We start from the raw sequence: 12027 nt of genomic DNA, 5'->3' as shown, positions 1-12027 counted from the left end.
GGGAATCGGATTCACTGAAAAAATCATCAATAATCATGGGCAACTTTATGACCCCTCTTGTCGCCGGATTCCACAATAAAAGGGGAGGAGGACATGTATCTTGCGTATTGATCTCAACACAGAGCTGAACACAGAGCAAGCCATTGCTGGAACCCTTGATCTTAAAACGCGAGGCATCGAACAAAGGTGGGTTCAGAAGTTGATGGACTTGCATCTGGCGATCGAGCAAATATAACTGGGAAGGGTGAAGTCCTTTGCATTTCGGTTGAAAAAGAAGACAAGGGTTATGATGAGTTGAGTGATGGAGGTGGTCAGCGATGAAAGATGGGGCGTTGATGAGATTCTTCCAATCTCTGCAAACACATTGAAATCGGATTAGAGATTTCACAGAGAGGCGTTTGAGAATGTTTCTAATGACGTCTTCGGGAAGGAATGGCGCGACTCCGACAATCATCATTGAGGAAAGCCTTCCCAAGAGACCGTTAGGGTTTAGATTATCCATCCTCTCAGTCCTTGCCTTCATCAGAGAGAGCAGAGAGATCGTCTTGAATTTGGAAGTTGGCTGCTTTCTATTTCCTCCCCTCTTCATTTCCTCTACACTTTTTATTCTTATATCAACCATTAAATTTATTTTTTAATAATTTAAATTTAATATTTTATAAAATTATTATTATATTTATTTTTTTAAAAATTTTATAATTTAATAATAATTTTATAAAATATTAAATCTAAACCATTAAAAAATAAATTCAATAATTAATAGAATTCTTATATCAACCATTAAATTTATTTTTTAATAATTTAGATTTAATACTTCATAAAATTATTATTATATTTATTTTTATAAAATTTTATAATTTAATAATAATTTTATAAAATATTAAATTTAAATTATTAAAAAATAAATTTAATAATTAATATGAAAAGTGCAGAGGAAATGAAAAAAAAAGGAAGAATCGTGCCCTTATTTTTTCATCTTACTGATAAATTTTTTTAGTTATATATTATTGATGATAAATTAGACTTCTTTTACACGCTAAATTTTCATTTTGTAAGCTCGATCAGTCTATGGTCTCTTAATTTAATTGGTCCATTATTTTGTCAATAAAATTAGAAAAAAAATAATATTATTGTTGGTTCTTATACTTTTAATATGTTTTGGTTTTAATTTTTATATTTTTTTTCATTGCTTCTAATTAGAACCAGAAAAATAGATCAAGTTCATTTAAACTTCAAATTAACTATTTCCTCCGTTTAAAAATATAAAATATTTTTAATCAAATCTCACTCATAATAAAGTAGTTATTTATCTTCAAACTAATCCTATCTTTCTATATTTACTCTTATTAAACATCCTAAAATAAATATAAAGTGATTTATTCACTAGAGTACTTTTAAAAAAATAATGATTACACTTTAAAAAACTAAAAATACCTTTCATTTTTTAACATCCAACTTCTTAAAAAATATCCTATAATTTTTAACTGAGGGAATAGAATTAGACTACTGATTTAGGAATTATAATTAAATTTTGGGCTTAAGGTGCCAACCTTAATAGGCCTAAAATTACGATGGCCAATCCTTTTAAATCCTATTGCTATTATTTTTTAATTTCAGGTTAAAAAAACAACTATGATATGATGTTGTCAATGATATTGCTAATATCTAGTCTTTATCGACGTTCATACTTGGATGTTTAGGCTTAATTTCTTGGAATAGTCTTTATTGATTTTAGACCATTCATGCTTAATATCTTTGGTAATAACACTAGGATGATGTTGCTATGTCATAGATTTGTTGTAGATTTACTTCAATTTATTTTTTTAAACTTTAATCTTATCTGTAATAGGTTATGTTTGGATCATAAATGTGCATTAGGTATTTAAATTGTAAAAAGAATATATATATATATATATATATCTTGCTTTTTTATTTTTGCCTTTTGCTCAGTTATGTCCTCCCCCCCTAAAACCTCTCTCTTTCTGGGTAGGGAAAAGAAAGGAATGTTTGATGGGGCTGTTTATGTAATAAAACCTTACATGATATTCTAAATTAAAATCGATGTACTATTATGACAACAAGTTTCTTTAAAAGTTCAACCGACTTTAAATCTAAAATCTCTAATTATTTTTTAATATCCACAGTAAGTAGTCGCCAAAAAAGGAAAAACTCTACATCATCATCATAAATATATAATAGACAACTATTTCACAAGTTGATGCTTATGAATAGTAAAATGGGGGGTATTTTGGGCTTTTCATGAGAGGTGGAAAAGAAATTCCTCCACATTGTAAAAAAAGAAAGGGAGGTTGTGGGCATTTTAGTCTTTCATTATTAATAACTCAAAACCAAAGGAACCTGACATCAAGTTTCTATACAACTTTATATCCTTTAGGTTCTACCATGACCAACGGTATAAAGCAAATATCCATTTTGTTTTGTATCTTGAATTTTCCCTTTTACATTTACACACACGTTTACCTATTTTCCTATTCCTTAAAAAACCCTACCCACTTGGTGGATTACACATTGAACAGTCACATTGTCGTTCGCTCATTCTCTCAACAAAATCCTCCCAAATTTCTTCTCACCCTTTTAATATGTCGGCAACCTTCTTTTGAAATAGTTTTTTGTGGAACCCATAGCAGGCTTATCCTCCTTAATCTCCTCGATCTCAGTCTTCTTTTTTGTTCTAGGGTTTGTTGGCAACTGGTGGTCGTCGACCCTTCAATTCTCCACCATCAACTTCTCAACTGTTCTTTGTTTTTGGTCTCTCCACCTCAGTATGGATGCTTCTAACCCTATTGCATCAAACGAACAACATTATGGTCTTCTCAACACCTTTGATTGAAGCAAGATCACATGGCATATACTTGTGAAGGTAGACTGTATTTATGCAACACACTCATTTATTTTTGTGCAGAAATTTGCCTCCTTTCAATTTCGTCCTCTATGACTACTTACCCATCCCTATTTATTCATGGCGTCTTGAGCAAGCTAGCTCCTTTGAAAGAAACTCAAAGGTAAGAAGTCACTTAAAAGTCTTCTTTTTGGCATTGTTTCATTGAAGCTTAATTTTTAGTGCAAAAGATTAATTTTCTCTGTCACTCTCTGAGTTTCAGAAAACAAAACAATGAAAGTAGAAAGGAATGAGTGCAAGAAGGGATTGTGGATGAAGGAAGAGGACACGGTGTTGATGGAATGCGTTGGCCTTAATGGAAGAAGGCATTAAAACTGCATTTCAAAAGTCATCAGTATTGTATATATTATTTGATATTTGATTCTAGAAATTCATATTTGAGTATGATTGTGAGTGTGTGTGTGTGTGTGTGTGTGTATGCATGTAAATTTACTGCGTAAGATAGAGCATGTAATACTATGGCTTCAAAGTCTCCACTAAGATACAACCACATCTATTCTTGTACAGTTATTTTTTGTTTGGTAACAAGTTCTGCCAATTACATATAATGATACATAAATAATAATTGATTTCTTGAGTCAACTTAGTGAAGTTGACATATCACTGCCTTAGAATTGAATAAAGCTAAAGAATTCATTATGCAACACATGTGGATGTACTTTACATGAAATCTATTCCATTTTATAATTTCTTGCATTATGGATTATTGTTGTTATGAGGACATGGATCTCAACTAGTGAAAAGAAGTGCCAAGAAGAATGAAATTAAAAATTATAGTTAATAAGTATATAAGATACCAATAAGCTTTTGTACAAAGCATCCCTTCAACATAAATATAGTTGTCCAATCCATTCATATTGATTAAATTGATAATAGCCAATTTTCTAAATTATTTTGAGAATATAAAATGTTCTAATTTTTACTAATGATTATAATGTCCACATAGATTCTAATTTATCAAGATATTGGTGAGCATTTATTAATGTCAATTACTTGCCATTAACACTACAAATCTCTAAATGGATTTTAATTAAAATGTCATTGTCTATCCAACCAATCCTTGATGTTGTATTTCATTACATAAAAAACTTTCATGTTAATTATAACAAATAATTACTAGTATAAAATATGAAATTTAAGGCGTACTTTCTACATCGATTGAAAGGAAAATGGTGTAGAAAGTTAAGGCGGTGGCATTTTTGTAATTTTAACAACTCTTATTATAGTTTTTACACCGGATGAAAAGGGAACCGCTGTAAAAAAAACTTTCTACAACAGGTGCATAGTCACCCGCTGTAGAAAATCACCTTTCTACAGTGGGTGGAGCTCACCCGCTGTAGAAAGGTGCTTTTCTATAGCGGGTGAAGCTCACCCGCCGTAGAAAGGTGTTGACTTGCTATAGAAAAGCAACTTTCTACAGTAGGTGAGCGGAGTGATTTTCTACAGCAAGTAAAGCTCACCCGCTGAGCTTTACCAACTGTAGAAAACTACTTTCTACAGTAGGTAAATTGTCACCCACTGTAGAAAGTAATTTAAATTTTTTCCTCTCCCAATCCTTTTTGCTTCAGCATGTCTCCTCCCTCATTTCCTCTTCTTTATGCCTTCAGAAGTGTGCTCTCATTCCTCCTTTCCCCTGAGCTTAACCGACGCCCTTTCCTTCCTCCTTTCCGACAACGTCCCCTTTTCCCTCGCATTCCCACGCCCCCTCCCCCTCCTCTTCCCCTTTCCTCGCTCCCCTCCCCTTAAATTTTAAAATTTATTCTTTCCCTTAAATTGTTTAAATTTAATTGTTATTGATATTGATTGTTATTGAAAGTACTGTTAGTGACTTCATAAAGCCTTAGGTTGTTGCAAGTGATCATTAATTTAGTTTAAAATTATCAATTTTCTCTATTAAAATTTTTTAAAAGTCTTGGGAAGTCCAATTTTCAGGAGAGACTCTGTCAAAATTTTTTAAAATTTACTCTTTCCCTTTGAATTTCTTAAATTTAGTTTTTAAGAAGGCCTCATCAGGTTGTTTGCATGTAGTCATTTATTTAGAAATTTAAATTTTTGAAATAGTTTGAAGGTAATAACATTAGTTATATTCTTTAGGAGTTGACATATAGATTGTAGTTGGATGAATGCTAGACGAACGAGTGATAAGTATGATAATGGGGTGAAGAAATTTTTAGAATTTGCTAAGAAAAATGCTGTTGACAATAGTGTAAGGTTCTATTGTCCTTGTGTTAATAGCTTAAATGAGAGGAGATTAGGTGCTGCTGAAATAAAAGAGCACTTGATCTGTGATGGGATTTGCAAGAATTATACAGTATGGATTTGGCATGGTGAATGATTGAAAAATTATAGTAACACGTTTCAATATGTGAAAATTGATAATCTGGATGATGAAATAGATATAAATGAAGATTGGTTAGAGGACATGATCTATAATGTTTGGGAAGAAGCTTTTAAACGAGCACATGTGTATGATAATTTGTGCACTGATGCAGAGTAGCCTCTATACCTGGGGTGTACTAATTTTAGTTTGTTATCTGGGATATTAAAACTGGTTACCTTAAAGGCAAGAGCTAGGTGGAGTGACCAAAGTTTCACTTAGTTTCTAGAGTTACTTCAAATAATGTTGTTGAAAGGCAATGTAATACTAAATCTTTATTATGATGCCAAGAAGATCTTATGTCCAATGATTATGAAATATAAAAAAATACATGCATGCCCTAATAATTGTGCGTTGTACAGAAAAGAGCTTAAAGGGGAGGAGAAGTGTTCAAAATATGAGGCACCACGGTACAAAGAGAAGGGGGCTCCTGCAAAGGTCTTGTGGTATCTTTCAATTATACTCAGGTTCAAGCGCTTATTTGCAAATACTAATAATGCGAAGAACTTGATATGGCATGCAAATGAGAGGATATCTGATGGAAAACTTCGACATCTAGCCGATTCTCCTCAATAGAAGAAAATTGATCAATTGTTTCCTGAATTTGGCAATGAGCTAAGAAGCTTGAGGTTCGAACTTTCTACTAATGGAATGAATCTTTATGGTAGTCTCAGTAGTATACATAGTTTATGGCCTGTTCTTTTAGTGATTTACAACCTATCACCTTGGTTGTGCATGAAATGGAAGTACATGATGCTATCCATGTTGATTTCAAGACTGTAACATCCCGAAATTTTAAGACTCGGATTTATAAAAATAAAATAAAATAAAATATCTATAATTAAATTAAAATTTAGAATAATTTGATAGAGGTCCAGAGTTTGAACTTTTCTAAGCAAAAGTTTAGTTTTATTTGATTTTTAACTATGAAAAAAATTACCAAAGTTGACCCGAGCTTTTGTGCAATAATAAAAAAATGTTGGGCCATTTCTTGTAATTTTCTCCAAACTTTTAGATCAGCTTTTATAAGGGAAAAGAGACGCAGAAACGCAGAGAAAGGAAAGAAGAACAAAACGCAGAGAGAGAGAGAGAGAGAGAGAGGAAGAAGAGAAGAGAAAGGGAGGGAGTTAGGCTTGGATCTAGGAGTCTTTGCGACCGTTGCGAGTTCGGCTACACGATAAGTAAACTCCCTACTTCAATCCTCTTCTCTTTCTCTTGATTTTCTTCAATTTTTGGAAGAGGAGATTTTTGAATTTTGATTTCAAAGGCTTTATTCTTGTAAGCTTTTGTTTCTTTGGATCCTAGGGAGCATGTTTTGAGTTTTCTATATAGTGATCTAATATTTTGAGTGGATAATTGGATGAAAAGAGGTGTTTTGGGCATAAAATAAATCCTGAGAAATTGGGTTTTTGCTCTTCAATGGTTTAAGCTTATTGATTTAGTTATAATTTTGCTATTTGAGCCCAATAAGATTTAAATTAAGGTTTGGTTTTCATTATAAGGGCTAATGGTGAAAGTTGGTGGCACTAAGTAAAAGTTTTTAATTGATTAAAAATTTTATATAAATTAGAAATTTAGCCTAGTGATGGCTAATTAATAGTTTTGGTAATTAAGTGATACTATGTGAATGATTGGTTAAATATATGGACCATTGGGATAAATTATGGCTCATAGACCCAAGTTGTGTGGTATGAGTTATAGTCTTCATTGATGCTATTTGCAATGATAAGTGATGTGGATCACTTATATGTTGTAGAAAATTGTTGGTGGAATTTATTGAGAAGTAAGGAACAAGCCGAGCCCTATTTTGTACAAGGGGAACCCTTTTGGTACCAAAGGGTTGGGGTAACAGGGGAATTTATATTTTTTATTACTTTGTTTTGGCTATTTTTGAATAAATATTACTAGTTATCATGCATTACATGTTTTAAAAGATTAAATGTGCTTTATAAGGGGTTATGGGGTACTACTTTGATTATAGTGCAAATATGTTTTCTAATTGTTTAATAACAATGTTTTTATGGAAATGAGATTTATAAATATTATACTACTTTAGAGTGTTGAATGGTCAATACTCAGGAAAGGTAGACAAGAGTAAAAGGCATGATCTCGGTGGGAGTTCACCAATGAGAAGGTGTGGATTTTTGATATTCTATAGCACACTGTCAGTACTCAGTGTTGTCTTATGTATTGTGGGCTCAGTGCACTAAAGTGGTTAGTGTATTGAGTGTTCGACACCTCTCAGTGGGGGAGGGAATCCAACATATGAAGTGTGAGGTTGAATGCCTAGGCCAAGGTAGCCCTTACATGGAAAGTAAGTTGGGCTGGCTCTGGGAGGTAGTTAGCTTTAACTGCTTAGGATTCACGTCGAAGGGGCATAGGAGGTTCGGTGGATTAGATCATGCCTTAGATTATGTTTTGTGCCTGTGGAGGTACAAGTAGGTATAAGGTTTACCTGCGAGTTAAAGAGTGCCAGGGGGCATTTTGTTGGTCATGAAAGGCCATACCGGCCTAGGTCATGCATTTATGCATTTTAAATGGCTAATTTATACTATGTTGAATTTGTTATTTGTTTATTTGATTTTGGCTTACTTTGTAATAATCAATGTAGATTTCATTGTTATTGAGACTGTGGTTGTCTCACCCCTTTCTTTTCAATATTCTAGGTCCAGGCGAAGGATCCAGTAGTGGACGGGGAAAGGAGCAAAGCTAGGGGTTTGCTTGTGATTTGTAAAGAACTGTAACCCCTTTCTTTTGAGCAAATATATTGTAATGTATTTAAGGTTAGGGTGCCAGTAAGATATGATTATGTATGTGTGTGTGAATATGTGTGGATTGTGTGCTTGTGTATGAATTTTTGTTTGTTTGCAGACTTGTGGCTAGGAAACTTGGTTATGGTGTTTGGTTTTGATGGATTTACTTAGTAGACCAAGTTTCTATTACAAGCAGATCTTTATTTTGATATATATGTGATTTTATAAGCAAATGCAAAGTGGTTGCATTGCAAATGGTGTGCTATGGGCAAACATACACCTTGGATAGAGAGAGTGGGTGCGTGGGCCCTACAAGGAGCTCTGAGCCAAGTGAAAATATTTAGCATATGTATTTATATAAATACATGGTATTTGGATTGATTTGTGACCACTCTTGTATGATTTGTGCATTTTGGGGGTCTAGGGTCCATTTTGGGAAATGGCACCCGGGTGGTCAAATTTTTATGTACAGAGGTTTTCCATCATTTGAATGTTCTATCAGGTGTTTTTAATCTTATTTGACATGTCCAAAGTGTTCCCACAGGTTTGTGACCATTAGGATGAGATTTGGACAATTTTGAAAATGGTTTTTACCAAAAAGCTGCACTTTTACATCCAGGTGTCCAAATCTTAATCCGACCGTTGGATTTCTCTAAAATTTGGGTCACAAGTAAAACCTTTTATAAGCTTCGTGTGGGCTTTGGAATCACGTCATCGAATATCGGACGGGGAGAAACGACACAATTCGGAATTTGGTCTGGAGGTGCTGTCATGACAGCATTAAATTGCTGTCATGACAGCTACACTGTTGATGTTGTAACTTATATAAAATTTAATCCATCCGTTGGATCTTTTTAAAATTTAGTATGCCAATATTATTCTTTAAAAGTGACATGTGGGTTTTAGAATCACTCCAATCAGAGATCAGATGATGAAATGGTGCACTCCGGAAGTTAGTCCGGAAGTGCTGTCATGACAGCTAAAAAGCTGTCATGACAGCAAAAATAACTAATTTTTTTAACATGTCTAATTTTCAATCCAACCGTTGGATCTTTTTGAAATTTGGTATACTTATAGTACCCTTTGAATGTGACGTGTGAGCTTTAAAATTACTTCGATCGGAGGTCGAACGACGAAACGGTGCCTCCCGAAAGTTGGCCTAGGAGGGCTGTCATGACAGCAATTTAATGCTGTCATAATAGCATCTTTTTATTTCACTTTCGTCTAGCTTGCTTCCGCGTGCTATAGGTAGAACCTATAAATTTTTTTAAAGGCTTTAAATGGTTTGTTTCTTAAGTTGGTTTTAGGATTAATTCCTTAACCACACTTAGTTTATTTGAATTGTGTGATTTTTGGATAACACTTGGGGCAAGTGTTACAAAGACCAAAACAACCTAGAAATAATATTAATATTTACCTAAGACCTCTAATTGAAGATTTAAAAATGTTGTGAGAGGTAGGTGTGGAAGTGTTTGATGTAAATCGGAAGAAAAATTTTAAGTTACATGCTATAATCTTTTACTATAAATGATTTCCTGCATATGGAAATTTGTTCGGCTATAGTGTGAAAGGTCATAAAGCTTGTCCAATTTATGAAGAAAGCACAAACTATTATCAACTTCACATAGAAGGAAGACAGTCTACCTTGGCCATTGGAGATTTTTCAGACGAGATCACCCTTATCATAAATTGAAGAAAGCTTTTCATGATCACCAAGAGCACAATCATGCTCCAGATGCTTTGATCGGCGATCAAGTGTTTGAATTTGTGAAAAATATTAATATTGTTTTCGGTAAGACTAAAAAGAACATTAGTGCAAAAAACATATGAAAAAAAAGGTCTATCTTTTTTTACCTTCTATATTAGCACAATCTTGAAGTGAGGCACTATATTGATGTTATGTACGTGGAGAAAAACATGTGTGATAGTATTATTGGAATACTTCTGAACATACTAGGTAAGACTAAGGAGGGTGTGAACGCAAGATTTGAATTTGAAAGAAATGGGAATATGAGAGGATTTACACCTGAGACCAGAAGGTAAGTGAACTTTTTATCCCTCAGCCTCTCATACATTGTGCAAGTTTGAGAAAATAAGTTTTTGTGAGTGTTTATGTGGAATTAAAGTTCCTTCGGGGTATTCTTCAAATATTGGGAAGCTTGTGTCTGTGAAAGAGTTGAAACTGGTAGGCTTAAAGTCTCATGATTGTCATGTCTTGATGCAATAACTATTACCTTTGGCTCTTGAGGCATATTGAAAGAAGATTTAAGACTTACAATAACTAGAGTCTGTTTCTTTTTCAATGCTTTATGCAGTAAAGTTATTGATTCCTGTAAACTAGAAGAGTTAGAACAAGAAGCTTGTATGATCTTGTGCCAACTTGAGATGCACTTCTTCCTACATTTTTTAACATTATGATTCACCTAACAGTGCATCTAGTGAGGGAGGTAAAATTGTGTGACCCTGTTATTTACGATGGATGTACCTAGTTAAGAGATACATGAAAATACTAAAAGGGTATGTCAAGAATTCATATCGACCCGAAGCATCGATAGTTGAAAAATATGTTGCCAAAAAACTATGGAATTTTGTTATAATTACTATAAAACAGAATCAATTGGACTTCCTAAATCTCGTCATGAGAAGAGGCAATTAGGTTAAGGCACACGTGGAGTATCAGTAAAAAGTATGAGTCATGAGGAATTACAAGAAGTACATTTATATATTTTGAATAATATTTGATAATTTAAAGATTACATTTCTTCTCACAAAGAACTTCTAAAGCAGAAAATTATCAAATGAGAATGACTAAATAAAGGTTATTGAAAGAGCATAATAAGACTTTTGTAGATTTGATCAAGCAGAAAGTTTTGAATGAAAGTAACATTTCTGATATAGTTAAATGGTTGGTAGAAGGTCCTAACTTTGATGCTATATGTTGGAGTGCGTATAGATATTATAGTATTCTTTCTATACAACTCCTTGGATGAAAAGAGTACAGTGCAAAATAGTAGGGTTATGAAAGTGGCTGAAACCATTCACTTCTCTAGCTCAAAAGATAAGAAACCTAAACTAGCAGCAAGGACTTATTTTGAGATTATTGAAGAGATTTGGGAGGTTGATTATACAAAATTTAGAGTTTCTGTTTTCAAATGCAAATGAGTTGATATTAACCGTGCTCATGATGATAAGTTAGGATTTACAATGGTTGATCTTAAAAACTAACTTATAGGGATGAGCCATTTATCATAGCAAACCAAGCTAAATAAGTTTCCATGTGATAGATCCAGAAAATAAAATTGTTTAATAGTATTGAGAGGAAAAATGGTGATTGATAGTGATTATAATTAAGAATCAAGCTTCGATATTTTGAAACCCCTACTTTCTCATTAGGACTACCAATTTTGAATGTAGTAGATGAAGTAGATGATGAACATGCCAAAGAAGTGATCACCATGAGGGATATGGGAGAATATCCCTATATGAATTTAATTTTTAAATTAAAGTATGTTTTCTAAGTTCAATTAAATTTATATTATTTTTTCTAACTATCTTTTATTTGTTTATTTTTCTAATTTAATTTAATTTATATGAATTAATAGGACATGAGTATCAGAGTGAACATGATGATGATACTCAGAGCCAACCCACTATTGGCCAACTACTTGGTGATGATCGAGTCAGGGCACCCCTAGTGAGAGCCAGTCTGTAAGGAGAGGTAGATGTGGCACACGATTGAGAGATTAACATTAAGTAGGAGTACTGGGCACTGTTACCAATCGAATTTGATCGAAGATGGAATCCGATAGGGAACACAAGGCCAAGTTTGTTAGTTTCTTGGCCTCCTATCTTGTACCAACCAACTATTATATTTAAGGACTGGTCTGATGTGCCAGAATGTGTGAAGGACCAAATATGGGAAAGTATTCAGGTACGTAATTAATTTATGCATGTAGTTATATATCATTGTTAGATTA

The sequence above is a fragment of the Prosopis cineraria genome, unplaced genomic scaffold (genome assembly GCF_029017545.1).
Source record: "Prosopis cineraria cultivar Desert tree isolate PC_DT_omini unplaced genomic scaffold, ASM2901754v1 PC11, whole genome shotgun sequence".
Taxonomy (NCBI): Eukaryota; Viridiplantae; Streptophyta; class Magnoliopsida; order Fabales; family Fabaceae; genus Prosopis; species Prosopis cineraria.
Note: the sequence above shows the minus strand (reverse complement) of the source record.